General features: G+C 48.5%; 1 protein-coding gene across 6 annotated transcripts in view; it reads left to right on the top strand.

Moving 5' to 3' along the window:
* KIRREL3 (kirre like nephrin family adhesion molecule 3) overlaps nucleotides 1–16,834 on the top strand; it is a 564,453-nt gene that overhangs the window by 436,745 nt on the left and 110,874 nt on the right. The window lies entirely within an intron of this gene.

Consider the following 16,834-nt stretch of genomic DNA (forward strand, 5'->3'; position numbering starts at 1 on the left):
TCCCCAGCCATCTGTCTCCATGCAGCTAACAACCCTCTCCATCAGATGCCACAGACTGTTTGTCAGGATTCAAAAGCAGATAAACAATGGCTGGGGATGCCATTTATTCATTAAAGTCAGACAAATGAAGCCTTGGCTCCCACCAGACACGCTTGCTACTAGCTGGACCCCTCCCCTTCCAGGGCCCAGGGCCCATTTGGCCTCATTCTCATTCCAGCAAGGAGGCAGCTCCCTCCTTCTACCATCTCTATCCCCACGGTGTGACCATAGCATGGTCTCAGTGCCCTCTTCCCAAGGTCCCCAGCTGGCTCTCCTCCCAGCTCCTACCACGACACCCACATCTCCACGTGCTCCCCATGCCTGAGGTTTTGCAAGCTGTGGGCCTGTTGCCAGCAGCCATCATGGTGACAATCTGACAAGAGTTAGGCCAGCACAATTAAGCACAGGAAGTGATCACCTCCCCCATTTGCCGCCTGTCCGAAAGAAGCCAACAGCATCAATAAGTTACTTCCCGTTTGTAGGAACCCCATGGCTGAGTACAGCCAGAGTTGGGGGCTGCGTTTTCTGTGTCCTGCCAGTCAGTTGCCTTTACTGACTTTTCTCTTTCTTAGCTTTCCTTTCCCTCTCCAACACCACCGCCTTGACAAGATTGCTAGGTAGTAACTCCTAATTTGTGGGAACTGACAGTGTGCCTCTGTCCGTGGTGCTGGAAAGACATGTTCTCTTGCTGGCAATGCTCATTAGAGAGGCTCAAAAGAGGTTTGTAGGGATTGGGGAAGCCAAAAAGTCAGGAGCTGGGCTGAATTTGAAATCCAAAGCTCCAGGTGTCTGACCTCAGCTTCTGGGTGGTTGAGGAGATAAGGGGATGGAATGCAAGCTGAGCCAACATGTGTGATGAGTTAGAAATCTCAACTAACGACTCAGAGACAGGGGAGGAGGAGGGTGAGCCAGTGAGGCAGAAGAAAGACACACAGGTGGGTCAGCTTTGGCTCTAGAGGGCTGAAGGCAGAGGTGAATGAGAGGGAGGGCCCTGGGAGGAGGAGGCTTCTCTGCTTACACTCCAGCCTGCCTTGCTGCCCTAAGTACCACATTATACATTTCTCTCTCTCTAAAGCTCATGCGCCCAAACTCCAACACATCTGCAGATAAGAAAGGGCATCAGCAAGCATGTGGAGCTGTTTTATATTTATAATTACCTCATACCAATACTCAAAATAATTATGATTCCCGCATAGTCATAATTAAAATGGAATAGCAGCCATGACACAGATCAAGAAATAGAAATCTCAAGAACAGAAAACCAAACACCACATGTTCTCACTCATAGGTGGGTGTTGAACAATGAGAACACATGGACACAGGGAGGGGGACATCACACACTGGGGTCTGTTGCGGGATGGGGGGCTAACAGAGGGCTTACATTGGGAGAAATGCCTGATGTAGGTGATGGAGGGGATGGAGGCAGCAAACCACCATGGCATGTGTGTACCTATGCAACAATCCTGCAAGATCTGCACATGTACCCCAGAACTTAAAGTATGATGTAAAAAAAAAATAGAAATCTCTGTCCATGCTACACAACACACCTTGGTATAAGTTGAACAATTGGAAAAATAGTGAAAAACAATGATTTTTCTCCCAGCTGCTGGGATTAGTGAGATATTAGAACAATTATCTACTTCTTCCCTTAAAGATAAGTTGGTGATCATTATATTTCCCAATTAGAATAAATATAAAAGTCCTACTTGTGCTGTATTAAAGCGTATTTGTTCTGTTTAACAGTATCTAATAGGGTGCCTGTCACCCAGGGAGAAGTGCTTCCCTATTTTATTTGTTTTCTTGTTAATTTGGTGTCCTTTTATTTTCTTCTCTCGCCACTCCTCCCTCCTCACTACATTCCAAAAAATAACAGCTTGAGAAGGAGCAAGAGGAAAATAATGAATGAACAGGAGCTTTATAGATCTGGGGTTTATCATAACTTAGAGTAATCGCCATTGGTACCGTTAAACTACACAAAGCAATAAAAAGAAAATGCTATTCAAAGATCATTTAAGGAGGCATGTGATAGTCAATGAAAGGTTTGCTCTATTTGGGAGTGCTTAATAGCTTCGTGGATAGAATCTGCAGTCTTTGCAGGAATGGAGGCGGTTGGTAATATATAGAGAGTGTATGTGTGTGAGCGTGTATGTTCCCTTCTGTGTGGGCTCAACACAACTGAGCCATCAAAAGGAGATATGAGCAAAAATCAACAAAGAGCAGGCAAGAAAGGAGGAAGTAAAGACAGACTAGCCATAAAAATATCATGTTTGTTTGAGCTTATTGTCTTCCTGTGATTAAGTACATGTGCTTTATATAGAACTGCTGGTGAGCAATCATTCAGTTATTCATCAAACATTCATTGAATACCATAAAAATAATACCAATTTCTCACAAGTGCCAGACATTGTTCTAAGCACTGGAGTTATAAAGTAAGACACTAGCCAGGCGCAATGGCTCATGCCTGTAATCCCAGCACTTTGGGAGGCCAAGGTGGGCAGATCACTTGATGTCAGAAGTCAGGAGTTCAAGACCACCCTGGCCAACATGGCAGAACCCCATCTCTACTAAAAATGCAAAACAAAAATCAGCTGGGAGTGGTGGCACGTACCTATAGTCCCAGCTACTCAGGAATTTGAGGCAGGAGAATCACTTGAACACAGGAGGCAGAGGCTGCAGTGAGCTGAGATCCTGCCACTGCACCCCAGCCTGGGTGACAGAGTGAGACTCCATCTAAAAAAAAAAAAAAAAAGTACAATAAGACACATTCCCTGCCCTCAATGAGCTCACAGTAAAAATATACAGGCACATCTCAGTGTACGTGTCACCTCCATAAAGAGATCCCGCCTCACCACCTACCTAAACTACACAGACACTCCTTTCCTTGCCCCTGTGTTCATAATGGTAGCTGGTGTGTGTATTGGTGGTGCCTATAATGATACGTGATTATTTGTCAGACTGCTTCCTCATGTGCTGTCAGTCCCACCTAGAGAATCAGCCACAAGAAGGCAGACTCCTGTTCCTTCCTCTCCTCTCCCTGGGCCTTTGCCCAGTGTCTTGCACATAGGGAGTAGTCGCTCAACTTTCATTTCGGCAATTAACTAGGCTCCTGCTTGACAATAGAGGAATATACAAAGTCCCCCCCAGGTGTCAGGTGGGTCTTGAAAAGGAGCTCCTCGGTCAGAGCAGACGGATGTGGAAGGGTCCACAAAACAGACTCCCTGCTCTGGGTGATTCCTGGAGTCTCCTTTGTGCTGACTCTTGGGCTTTCTTCCAGTTCCAGTGCTACAGCCCCTTACTGGGAGTCAGGGTCCAGGCAAGCCGAGGAAGGAGGGCTGAGTGGGGAGGCCTTCCCCAGGGCTACTTTCCCTTCTTTCCATGCCAGCTCTCCTTCCTCACCGCACCTACTGCCAGACCATGCTCTCAAGACATCTTTAAGCAGATCCAGTCTGCTCTCACTGGTTCCTGAGCCACATCTCTAACACACACATGAGCATGCACACACACACACACACACACACCCCTCCATGCACATGCATACATGTACACACATGCACACATGTATACACACGCACTCATACACCCACGTATGCGCACACACGCACACACCCTCCACCTCCCCTTCCCAGCCCTCTCACTTTATGAACTCTCTCTCCTGGAGATCCAGAATCACTCACCTTCTCAAAGCACATGGCTTCCCCAGACCTGATCCTATTCCCAGGCAGAGGAGAAAGTGGTCACATGTGTCAGGGGAGGGGCACTGCCTGCCTCAGAGAGCTCAGGCTTCCTCTATGTTACACCTGTCAACAACCCTAGAGATTATAGTGCAACCCAGTAACTCAGCATGGCCCAAGAGCATGGAACAACTTGCCTGGGGCCCATGGGAAGTGGCTGGAAGAGCCAGGACTACAGCCTAGGGCTCCAGAAACCCAGGGCTCTTGGAATTCTGGAAGAGAAGGCTGAGACCATGAGCAAAGGGGAAGCCTCTAACACTTCAGCTTGATTTTGTTTTTCAGGGTGGCTGGAAAGACAGAGAAAGTGGCAAGGCAGGGAGAAGAGAGGGCAGAATGCAGGGAAAACTCGAGTTGATGTGGAGAAAATCAGGGAGGACCTGGAGAGAGGGACACAGACCAGAGAAGACCATTCCTAGGGAACCAGAAAAGCTGGGAGGCCACAGGACTCTTGAGAAGGGGAAATGAGGGAGACGATGTTTAAAGGAGGGAAGAAGCAGAGGCACCCAAGCTCTGACCTCCCCTTCAGCCATCCCCTTGGGGCTGAGGGGGACCAACACAGGCAGGTACTCCTCCCTCACACTGGTGCCCTCTCCAGCCACCCATCAGGGTGGGTGTCGGTTTCCCTGGAGTTTCAGCATTGCAGTGATGACTGCTTTGAGAGAGCAAGGGAGAGCAGAAATGCCTCTGGGTGCTGTCCCTTTCATCTTTCAGTACAAAACACTTGTGAGTGATTAGTAAAGTCAGCTTCTTCTGGCTGGAGACCTCTAGCCCTCCATGGGAAGAGCTGGAGCACCCAAAAGGGGAAAGCTGGTTCCATAGATAGCCAGCAGCCTCTTACATGGCCCACAGCCCCTGAACAGCACCATGGTCCCAGTTCAGGCACCTTTCCTGCAGCACTGTGCTCACCTCCCTCTTACAGGGGAGTCAGAGCCTTGAGTGGTTGGGAATCTGGCTTCTTCGACAGCTCTAAAGTTCTTTACGATGGTGTGAAGGCTGTTCTTTCTGCACCTTTGTACACTAATTTAAAAAGTGCGTCTAAAGCATCTGCTGTTTCCTGCCTATCCCCTAACAGAGTTGATAAGAAAGAGACGTGCCCCACAGCTAGGGTGCGTAGTGGGAGGGGCACCTAAGAGTGAGGAGCTGGCTGTGTGACACCCAGATCTCAACCTTCTCATGTATGAAATGCAATCATGTTGCATAAGATGACCTGTATGTCTCTAAAATGCGATGATTCAAAAATCTATCTTGGCTCTCAACACCCTGCCTACACCCTGTTCTCACAGCCCATTCCATAATTTTAAATGTCTTGGTCACCAAAAGAACCAATACAAAAAAGTCAATGGACTGGCTTTTCTTGGAAGCCTCTGAAGGTGGATCCGTGTTTCTTTCTCCCGTCTCTCCTTACGGGTGAACTCAGGCCATATCAGCTGTACGCGGGGTGGCAGGGAAAGAGTCGGGCAGGCCTGCAGGATGAGCTGTGCTTTTTCAGGGCAGAGGGGAAGCAGGGGGCCAGGGTGCTTCGCCTGGGGACCTGACCCAGGGATGAGCGGGCCTCCCTGGTGCCAGCAGCACCTCTCACTCTGTTGCAGCCGCACAGTCTGGCGCACGCTAAGGGTCACAGTCATTTTCCTGAGCCCATTCCTCCACTGCCTGCCAAGCCCCCAGGATGTTAGCTAATACCGTCATTTTGCTAGTTGGGGCTTTGGGGTGTGTTTTTCTAACTTCATTTTTCTTACTGATGTGTTTTCTTCCACTGGGGCTGCAAAGCCCGTTATCTGTATAACGTTCCTGTTTATTATTTATGGCAAGACTCAGATTTCCAGGGCACTTTATGATTGTTATTTAATTCGCTCAGTGTCTTGGAACAAGAGACCTGCCGTTTCCACTCTCCAGACGGGATCTGAGGAAACATTCCAAAGCTTTTTCTCAGCCCATTCCCTCAGCCACCTTTCCTACCAGGAGCCCTTCCTCAGTTAGATTATGGACCCCTATACTGCAGACCCTGCCAAGTTCCTATTTTGTTTTTACTGAAACAAGGTTTCATTCTGCTAGAGTGCAGTGGTATGATTATGACTCACTATAGCCTCAAATTCCTGGGCTCAAGCAATCCTCCACCCCAGCCTCCCAAGTAGCTAGAAGAACAAGCATGCGCCACCGTGCCCAACTAATTTTTTAAATTTCTATAGAGACGGTGTCTCGCTATGTTGCCAAGACTGGTCTGAAACTCCTGGCCTCAAGCAATCCTCCCACCTGGGCCTCCCAAAGTGCTGGGATTACAGATATGAGCCACGGCACCCAGCCAAAGTTCCTTTTTAAACTTCCCTTTCCCTCACACTCATCCAATCTTCACCATGCCCTAGGAACATTATCTCCTGAGCGCCTCCTGTACCCACCCTCCTCTCTCCGTCTCATGCCACCACCCTCGTCCCTGTCCCAGTCTGTGTCACCATATTGCAGCAGGGCTCTCCTAACAGGTTCCCTGTGTCCATCATGCCCAATCCCCACGCCCTCGGTGAGGAAGTGGCTCTCGGTGGAATGAGGAGTTGGAAAGGGGATGGTGCAGGAAGATGGTTATCTTTCCCTGAAGCTGCACTGTCTGAAGTTAGCCTCGTCTATCCGTAGTCTCCGATGCTCAGTTGCTGCTCTGCTCACCACTAAGCTGCTTGAATCCCCGATGCTCAGCCACTTGTGTTATTCTGCCCACTGAAGTCTTTTTATGGGCACAGGATAGGGATGTGACAGGCCAAAGGTCATTTTCCACACTTCAGCCAGAGCGGTGTTTCAAAATGCGAATTTGAACATGTCACGTTCCTCTTGAAAATATTTCAATGGTTTTTTAAAAATACTCAAATTGTTAGCATGTTGTACAAGGTGCCTTGTGATCTGGTTCCCACCTACCTCTGAGCTCGTTCTACCCCCTAAACACCCTGCATTCTTGTCACGTGGGCCTTCCTGCTGCTCCTCAAGCAATGCCCTTGTCACAGGGCCTGCGTCTACCCTGCTCCCTGCTCATGGGGTGCTTGTCACACTCACCTCATCCCCAAACTTTACGTGGTAATGCCCGCTCATCCTTCAAATCACAGTTCAAGCCTCTGCTCCAGAGAAGCCTGTTCCGACCCCTACCCTCCTCAGTCTGGATCCAGTTCGTGCGTTACATGCTCCTGTGGAACCAGATCCTTTCTTTCAGAGCTCTGAGCTCAGTTTGTACACATATATTCATATTGCAATTATTTACTAATTCCCTTGACCTTGGCCCGCTTTGTGGGTGGGAATTCCTTTCATTCAGCCTGCTGCTGGCCACTCCTTGAGAAAAGGAGCATGTCAGCAAGCGAGTGCAGTTACCAGAGTGAATGAATGCCAGAACGGGCTGGTCGCTCCTCTCTGGCAGGCTCTGTGTGACACACAGCAATGTCTAAGCCCCTTCCCTCTCAGCACCCAGGTTCTTGTCCAGTGTCCAGGAAGAATAAGGTCACATGAACGGATTAAGGGTAGTGTATACGAAGGATTTTACTGGGCGATGGAAGTGGCTCTCAGTGGGATGAGGAGTTGGAAAGGGGATGATGCAGGAAGATGGTTATCTTTCCCTGAAGCTGCACTGGCTGAAGTTAGCCTCGTCTATCCGTAGTCTCCGATGCTCAGTTGCTGCTCTGCTCACCACTAAGCTGCTTGAATCCCCGATGCTCAGCCACTTGTGTTATTCTGCCCACTGAAGTCTTTTTATGGGCACAGGATAGGGATGTGACAGGCCAAAAATGCAACATTTGGGAGAAAAATAGGGTCACCTGTTTTTTCTTAGAGCTGCAGTTCCAGGCTTAAGGGTAGGGTTTAGCTGGGAGCCCAGTTGTTCTGTATTAGTAACCGCTGTCTCCCCTACTGGTCAGTTGGTTCTGTTTGGTCTCTATTAGATCCCAGGAGCCCAGCACAGTGTTTGCATAGAGTAGACATTGACAGCAAAGTGAGGACAGTGACCTTCTCTGCCCCTAGTCAGTAGCTCCACGATGCTGAGACTGGTTAATTTGACAATCATTGACTTTTAAAAGAAACATTGGCAGTCACCTGAAGAGGAGGAAATCAAGAATCAGGAAAGGGATGTGATTCATCCAGAGTAACACAGGCAATGTGCAATTGTCTTGGTCCCCAGAAGATTTACCTCCACTTGGGGAGGTTCAATATATTTCTGTGGAGCATTTCCTGGGGCTTGTGGCAAAAGCATCTGAGCACCTTCCAGCAACAACTGCCAGGACTTCAGACTAGAGAACCTCCGCTTGAGGGCATTCACTGCCTTGCTATGCGACGTTACCTGTCTTGGAAGGTGGGTGCGCAGGACCCACCTGAAATACCTGTGCTGTCTTCAGTGATGTCAGAGAAACATTCTAATGCGAACAGCAGTCCTCAGAAGAGTTCATAAAATGGAAATGGTTTATAGAGGATCATGCTGTCTACAGAATGCAAGGACAAGACACTGTCAAGCATGGAGTTTCTATTCCCCTAGAACTGACTCTGGAGCTGTGAGGGGTGCTGCTGGATTTGATCGACACCTGGGCAGTGCATTAGGAACAGCTCTTGATTGACCAAGGAGCTGTTTGATTAACAGATAGCAGTTTCAGTGTGAATGGACACCAACCTGTTTCGAAGGTTACTACTTGGATCAAAGAAGGTAAAAACCAGGTCTGCACATAGGCTGAATTGCATGTTGTTTTTCTAATAGTGATGGAAGAAAATAACAATGGCAGAAGCCCTAGTGTTTGGGTTTTACAGACTCATGGGCAGTGACCAATGGCCTGACCATGTGACCAGGAAAAAGGGCAATGGAAACATGGCATATTAAGGAGGTGCCCATGTGGAGCACAGCCCTATGGAAACTTGAGGGGTGCAATAAAGCAGAACAAGTCAGTCCCCATCAGAAGCACTCCCTTCCAGGTTCAGAAGGTGGCTGGAATTGACACACAGATAGCCCCATGTGCTCCCTTGAGGTGGCCACCTGGGCTCATTAAATGGGTAGATGTGGGGGCACCGCAGCAGTGTAGAGATGGGCTGAAAATAGACACGTTCCCTTAGTACCCTTTTGGGCACATAATGCCAGTGAGAGCTATTCTGTCTGCCAGCAAGAGAGACAGAGGCTACCAGTGACTATGAGGGAGATTCCTTGCTGGGAAGGTCTAAACACAGCTGGCAAATGAGACTGATGCCGGGGGTCTACAAATGGGTCTTGACTAGACACTGACTCTGGAGTCAGCTTTTCTTACTCAGTAGAAGATAGAAGTGCTCAGAGTGCTGTTAAAAAAAAAAAAAAAAAAAAAAAAAAAAAAAAAACAGAAAAGAAGATATTGTATGCATTTGGACAGATGACCATCATTTCTTCAGACCAAGGGACACACTGTAAGCCCATAACGTCCAGCAATGGGAGAGAGATCTTCTCCTTAGAGTAAGCATTTGACAGAGAAATAGAACAGGCAATTGAAACATTGGCTGTCTAAAATGGGGAGATAAAAGCATGAAGGGCTGGCTTGCATACCTTCACGAGTGTGTGCTCACACTCACTGTGAGTGGTGCTAATGTCCCCACTAGATTTTCCTCTGTTTTTCTGGCTGATCTGGGGAAGCGGGGGTGGGAAGGATGCAAGGTAGCTATGCAATTCTTGCCAAGGAAGGAGTACACTGGTATAATGACTTTTTTCTTTCCCAACTCATCTAAAGAAAAACCTTTTCTTCCTCCCATACCTGATGCAGTGATCCTGGGACCAGAGCTGCAATTACAAGTGCTGGAAGCAGAAATAATTTCTAAGCAAAAAACTCTCACTATGTTTTTAAACCTTATGTCAGAATTCCCAGGTCCCTGATGGGGGTGGGAGGTGCCTTCACCCCGTCTAGCAAAATTGGGGCTAAGAATAAACATAACTAGGATGTCTGGTGGTAAAATAGTCCACTAGTTTGGAACCTACATAACCTTCCCAGATATGAATGGGAACGGACTGAGGGGGGCACTGGTTGGGCTATATCTGCCAGCAGCCATCTGGACCACACGGTGGCCAAACCCGATGTCCCTTCCAAAGGTGGAAAAGTGCAGGTAAAAATAAGTGGCTAGTGGAGAAAATGAGGAAACATACCTGAGGGTAAAGAAATGCATAATGGGTTATAAAATGAAGGAAATTCAATATTACATTAACAATTGGAAAGAGTCTCAAACCGAAAAAGGACATTGTCTCTTAGCTTGGCATCCCCAAATGCCTGGAAGAGGGAAGCTGTATTTCCTGGGACCACTCCTTGTTTTGGAATCTTTTCTTCAAATCTAAAGAAATCCTGCAGGCCAGACACAGTGGCTCATGCCTATAATCCCAGCACTTTGGGAGGCCAAGGCGGGTGGATCACCTGAGGTCAGGAGTTCGAGACCAGTCTGGCCAACATGGAGAAACCCCGTCTCTACTAAAAATACAAAAATTAGCCAGGTGTGGTGGTGCACACCTGTAGTTCCAGCTATTTGAAAGGCCGAGGCAGGAGAATCACTTGAACCCAGGAGGCGGAGTTTGCAGTGAGCCAAGGTCGTGCCATTGCACTCCATCCTGGGCAACAGAACGAGACTCCGTCTCAAACAAAAATGAAACCCTGCATACCTGACTGGCCTCACCCTGTGAGACATTCATGCCATACAGTGCACTGGACTAATTGTGAAATGATCATGTGTATTCTTTTGATGTAAGGGATCAGTGGTCAAAAACCAGGGCATGGCCTCCAGTGTTATGATGTATCTAGACATGTTTCTATATAGAGCAGCATGGGCTGGGGGAATTTCATCCATGGTACCTGGCTCATTACTCCCATAGCTCTTGCTACAGTCTTTTGTCATAATGTTGGGTGTGTTAGGCTTTCAAATGCAGGCCTTAGGAAACAGGTTCTCTCTCGGGCCCTCCTTACCCTTGCCCCAATGCAGGACTCTCATCTTTCACCACCTTTCTGATTGTGGGTCTTAAGAGTCTCCTCTGAGAGAGTCCCGCCTCATACCCTGGGGGACGGAATGCTTCCATAAAAACCCAAGAGGACTGAGTTTCTGGAGCTTCTGGTAGCTAAACATGTGCAGGTTCCTGGAGAGTGACCCACCCAGGGAGGGCATGAAAGCTCCAACCTCTGTATTCTTTGTAATATCCTTTAGAATAAACTGTAAACATAAGTGTTTCCCTGAGCTCTCTGAGCCACTCTAGCAAATTAATCAAACCCAAACAGGAGGTCATGGGAACCCCCAACTTGAAGCAGGTCTGTCAGAAGTTCCAGAAGCCTGAACTTGCAACAGGTGCCAGGGTGCGGGGGAAGTCCTGGGGATGGGGACTGAGCCCCCAGTCTGTGGGATCTGACACTATCTCCAGGTAGACAGTGTCAGAATTGAATTGGAGGACACCCAGCTGTTGTCCGCTGCACAGTGTGGGGAAAGCCTCCCGCCCCTTTACTCACAGAAGTCTCCTGTGCTGACTGTTGTGGTGTGAGTGCTGAGGAAGAATGCAGTTGAAGGGAGTTTTTCCCAACATTTCACCCTGCTGTTTTTGTGGCTGTTTTAGTTCTAGTTTTCCGTTTAGCATTGTGACTAATATTCTTTTCGTTGAGTTGGAGTGTCGCTTTGTCACCAGGCTGGAGTGTAGTGGTGCAATCTTGGCTCACTGCAACTCCACCTCCCGGGTTCAAACGATTCTCCCACCTCAACCTCCCAAGTAGCTGGGACTACAGGCATGTGCCACCATGCCTGGCTAATTTTGGTTCTTTTAGTAGAGATGCGGTTTCACCATGTTGGCCAGGATGGTCTTGGTCTCCTGACCTCGTGATCTGCCCTCCTTGACTTCCCAAAGTGCTAGAATTACAGGCATGAGCCACTGTGCCCAGCCCCAACTAATATTCTTAATGTACATCCTGTGGCTTAGGAGTAGGAGAAATCTAGATTCCAATCCCAGGTGTAGTCAAGGCAGGCTTTGACCCCTGTCATTATAGATTCTCCAAGCCAGAAGGGACCAAAGGTCATCTGGTCCACACCCTCCCCTGATGGTTCCATATCCCTACCAAGTACCAATGTGTGTAAAGACTCTGAACACGGCTGTATTGCGTGCTCATTTATTCACCAACCATGCATCCAGTGCCCACTCTGTGCCTGGTGCTGTGCAGATAAAACCACAGTCCCTGCCCCCCAAGGATACCACAGTCCTCAGGGGAGAGACAAACACGTCAGCAACTACAATACGATGCTGCAGTTGCAGTAACCGGGTATGAATAAGTAGCTATGGAAACAGAGAAGGAGAATCCAATCACACTGTAGGCCAGAAGAGGAGTGTCCAGCATGGACTCTGGAGAAAGTGGTATGCTGAGCCCTGTGAGATGTTTTATTATAAGAGGCTGTTGCAACCTATGCTTGAATCCCTCCAAAGACAAGGAACTTGCAACCTGCCAAGACCGTGGGCAGCTCCTCAGCCAGGCTCTCCAAACACCACACCCCTTCCACCCCAAGAGGCAGCAGTTTTCATATTCTAGCTTTATTGATGACAAGGGGACCCAGTGACTTGGATGGCAGCCACTGGCAAGATCATGGAATCTCCACTATGCCAACTGCACCAGGGAGGCCTCCTTTCTTCTCTCTGCTTCTTCCTTCCATCCCCAGCCAGCCTCAAAGTCTTCATCACAGAATTCTTTGAGGGCTGAGACCCTCCCCCAGCCCTCTCCCCAAGGTCTGAAGGAAGGCCCAGAGGAGTTGGAATAAATGAAGCTGCTTAATGGCTTGCGGTGCCATAAAGTTTTTAAAGCTGTGCGCTGGAATGAGCAGATTCAGGCTGAGATGAATCATCCAGGGCTTTTATCAAAGGGAGTCAATAAAAACCTGAAGGAGCTTGCCCCACCTCCATGGAGCGCTCATGTCACAGTGCTGGGCCCGGCGCTCTGGAAGTAGGAACCGGGGGGCCGCATTTCCCCCACAACTCCATCTGCTTTCTTCCCCTTGCCTTCCCTTCTGAAATGTATTTGTTTCTATGGAAACTGTGTTGTTACTGGTATGGGAGGAGTTTAATGACATTCAGAAGTGCCAAATCAAGTCCATTTATATAATGGTTTGAAATACACATAATGGCCTATGGAATATAGGACACAGTGACAGTTTCAGTAACCGTGTACCAAGTGTGGGATAAATTTAGCAATGGAATAGTCCCCACCTCTGAGTCAAATGCACTAGGAGTAACCACTATTCTTAGTACTAAAGAGCATCACTTCTCCACCATTATTCATGAAAGGATCTCAAAACACAACAACAACACGCTCTCAGCTCATAGAGAAAGGACCCTAGACTTCAACTTCTCTGTGCCTGTCAAGGTTTGACCAAACATCAGTGGGGGAAGGTACAGAGGTGAGAGTGTGGCAGTGGATACTTCCAGATGTGGAAGGGAGCAGGTATTCTATATCGAGGCTCCCAGGGCCCACCCGCTTGGTGAGTCCACTGACGTCATTGCCTTGATTGATAGTCACTCCTATGCTGTTCCTACAGCTTGTTTCCACTGGATTCAGAGATTCATCAACACCCACTGTGTACACAGAGATGAATGATACATGGAGGATGTCCTTATCTTAGTTCAGGTTCCCCTGGAAGCAGACCCTAAGCAAGAGCTTGAGTGTAGTCATTCCTCATGAAGGTGCAGAGGTGCCAGCAGGAGGGCTGGGAATTGACACAGGGAAGGAGGCACCCGGCACGGGGGGACCCCAAGCCTGCTACCACTGTGGGCAGCCAGAGCCCAGTCCCAGTGAGAAACTCTGAGAAGTGCTATTGAACACCACCTTGCAGCTAGGGCACCCAAGGGGTGGGCTATTTATGTACCAGCTCCTGTGGGGCATCATGGGTGGAGGGCTGCTGGGTGGGGGTGTTGCCTCCTGGCAGGTCTGGCCTGCTCTGTGTGAGGACACAGTGGCCTTTGCAGTTAAAGAGAAAGCCCTCAAAAGAAGGGTGCAGACGTCGGGAATGCGAGGTTGGCCTGAAGACTCGAGATGGTCAAGTGGGCACTGACAGAGTTGGCGACAGCCTGCAGAGAACTTCAGGTCCAGTGGGGAGATAGGCATATAATAAAATGGCAGAAGGCAGGCCGGTGGCATAACTAAAGGGAGTTACGGATGACAGGCTCATGGAGCACTGGAGGTGGAAAGCTATTTGCTCTGACTGAGGCGCTCCAAAAAATCAGGAGAAGAGAGACGGAGCTGACACACAAAGACAAGGGCCGAGGGGGGCACTTTCGCACACTTGCTCCATCTCATCCTCACCACGCCACAAGGTGGTCGGTGTCATCCTCATTCTCAGGAGGAAGAAACCGAGGCTCAGGCAGATTGACCCATAACCTAAAGGCACACAGTTGTTAGAGTAAACTCGCTGAGCACCACAGCCCGGCCTTCTTACTTCCACCCTGCCTCGGGAGCTTTGTGTCTGGGCAATGAGGATGGGGTGACTTCCCATCTCATCCAAGACAGACATGACTGAGCCCCCATTGTGTGTCCCTGTTGATTTTTCCCCATGTCCAAAGACTGCTGTCCCTGAATCTCCTGCCATGCACTGACCACAGACCTCCGCTCAGCCACTCAGGCGGCCCCTCTGATCCTGCCCCAGATATGGGCTGGGCTGACTATGCCTAATATTGAGTGAATTTTCTGCATTGCCCGGAGGGAAAGAGAGGACACAGCCTGAGTGGGGGAACTTCAGCTCTGGTAGTCCCCAGCAGTGGGCCCCCTACCCCGTCCTCACCCGTGCAGGCTCCTCTCCCAGCCTCACTCTAAGCCTCAATGCCTCCAAAAACACAGGGGAGGAGGGATCCCACGCACACACAGGCGGCATTTCTGTAGCATGTTAACAGGTTTTCCGTCAAATGCAGCCTTCATGATTAGACACAGTGGGGAGAAGCTACATGAGACCTAACAAAATGAGAATCTCTCCTGCAGAACTTCCCAGAGACGCTAATACACCAAAGACCATGGTGAGCCGCCCGAAGCAGATATGGTTCACAGAGTTCCCAAACTCAATCAACCACAAAACGTTTTTCCTGTAGCGTGTGTCAGGACTAGTGTTCCCTGGAATCCACTTTGGGAGATAGTGTTTTAGAGCCCAGATCTGCCAGTTACTGGTTGTGTGAGCTTTGACAAACAAGAGTAAATCATACCTGCTTTGTGAGGACCTGCTAAGTATCATGGATGAACACTCTTTATAAACTTATAAAATAAGATACAGATTATTAATTTGTGTGAAGCAAACACACTGTGTCCCAGAGAACATTTCACTGGAGGTCAAACAAACAAATAGTGATAACATTTTTTAAAAATGAGTTCTGTTCCTGTCTTATAATATGACTTTGACCTTGATCTCTCTTGACCTACATTCTCTCATCTGCAAAATGGGCACACTCATGATGCTAGCCCTCTTTCCTCCATGCATTTATTGTAAGGAGAAAGTATATATCACAACTGTGTGATGCTTTGAAAGAAAAAGTATAAAGTACCACAAGATGCAAGGCATTATTATCAGAGATACAGGTTAATACCCCAGTTTTGTCCCATTTGTACTGAGAGCAAGACAAAAGATGTGTTGAGGTGGGGAGGGGTTAGTGGAATAAATAAAAATGACTAATAATCTTCATCCATATTTATGATGTTAGGAGCCTTGTACGAGCATGTCACTGAGGAGAAAAAATGAATATTTTATGAGTGAATGCTGAATGTTGTATTAAGAGGAAATGGACAGAAAGTGGCCCACTTGCCCCTGCCTCCAGGTTGTGCTGGGGAGGTCAGCACAGGCTCTGTGCCTGGTCTCCAAGGAGCAAGGCAGCTCATCAGAAGGATGAGCTCAGCCTCCCAGCACAGATTGGGAGCTGTCCAGTGTTGACTGGTGCCAGCAACCTTGCCCTGGGAGGTAGGAGAACTAAGACCCACTCCATCTACTAGCTGGGTAGCCTTGGGCAAGTTACCATAACCTCACTGGGCCTCCATTTCCACGCTGTAAAATGAGGAGATCAACCCTGAACGATTGTGAGGTCTAAATCCAAGCTCAGCTGTTTAGAAGAGGACTTTGTTATGCACGCAAGTGGAAAGAGTCATTATTTATTTATATATACATTCGCCATTTATTGAACATCTACTATGTGCCAATCACTGCCACAGCCACTTATTTATTATATATCCTGTGTGCCAAACACCACGGTCATCACTGTATACACATCATTGCATTTAATCACCACCAGAATCTTGAGAGGTATCTATTATCACTCCCATTTTCCACATAAAGAAATAAAACTTAGGAAAGAGAAATAACTTGCCCAAAGCCACACAGCTAGGAAATGGCAGAGTCCAGGACCGTAGGAAGCCAACATCCTGGGTTCTACGTTAAACGGCCCATTTTTATCCCAGGGACTTCTGCCAGTGGGTGCTCTGCCCTGCAACCCTTGACAGCTCTTCCCTATCCTGCTCGTGTTCCGTGCTTCCTACCACCAGTGCCCCTCCGGAACCAGGAAAGAAAGCCTTGCCACCTTCTTTCTGGGCCCTGAAAATACCTCCCTTTATTCTCCAACCCTGCTGTCTTCCAAGCCTCTCCCTGAAGGCCTGTTCTCCATAATGCAGTCATCCAGAAGTTCTTTATTGTATTTGTTTTAATTGAGATGGGGTCTCACCATGTTGTCCAGGCTGATCTCAAACTCCGGGGTTCAAGCAATCCTCCCTCAGTGGCCTCCCAAAGTACTGGGATTACAGGTGTGAGCCCCCGTACCCCACCTGGGGGCTCTAATTTCCATCCCTATTCATCTCTTATGCCAGGCAGGCATCAGGCTGTGTAAAGATTGAACACCTCCCACCCCTAAAAGCAGCAAAGACAGATGAGGCAGTGCAGGGTGAAGTTCAGCCATGTCTGCCTGCTCCAGATAGATGTCTCTGGAGGCAAAGACAGCTCCACTTGGTGCCAGCTTGAAGCTCCTGGCTCACTACTGTCCACCACACAGCACAAGGACACACCATCTCTGCAAATCTCTTCCCTATAGGGCAGTTTCATGTTATCTTGGCTCATTCCTTCTCCCGAGATGAAGA

This window comes from Sapajus apella, unplaced genomic scaffold (assembly GCF_009761245.1).
Source record: "Sapajus apella isolate SASKATOON/1434 unplaced genomic scaffold, GSC_monkey_1.0 scaffold16, whole genome shotgun sequence".
NCBI classification, from domain to species: domain Eukaryota; kingdom Metazoa; phylum Chordata; class Mammalia; order Primates; family Cebidae; genus Sapajus; species Sapajus apella.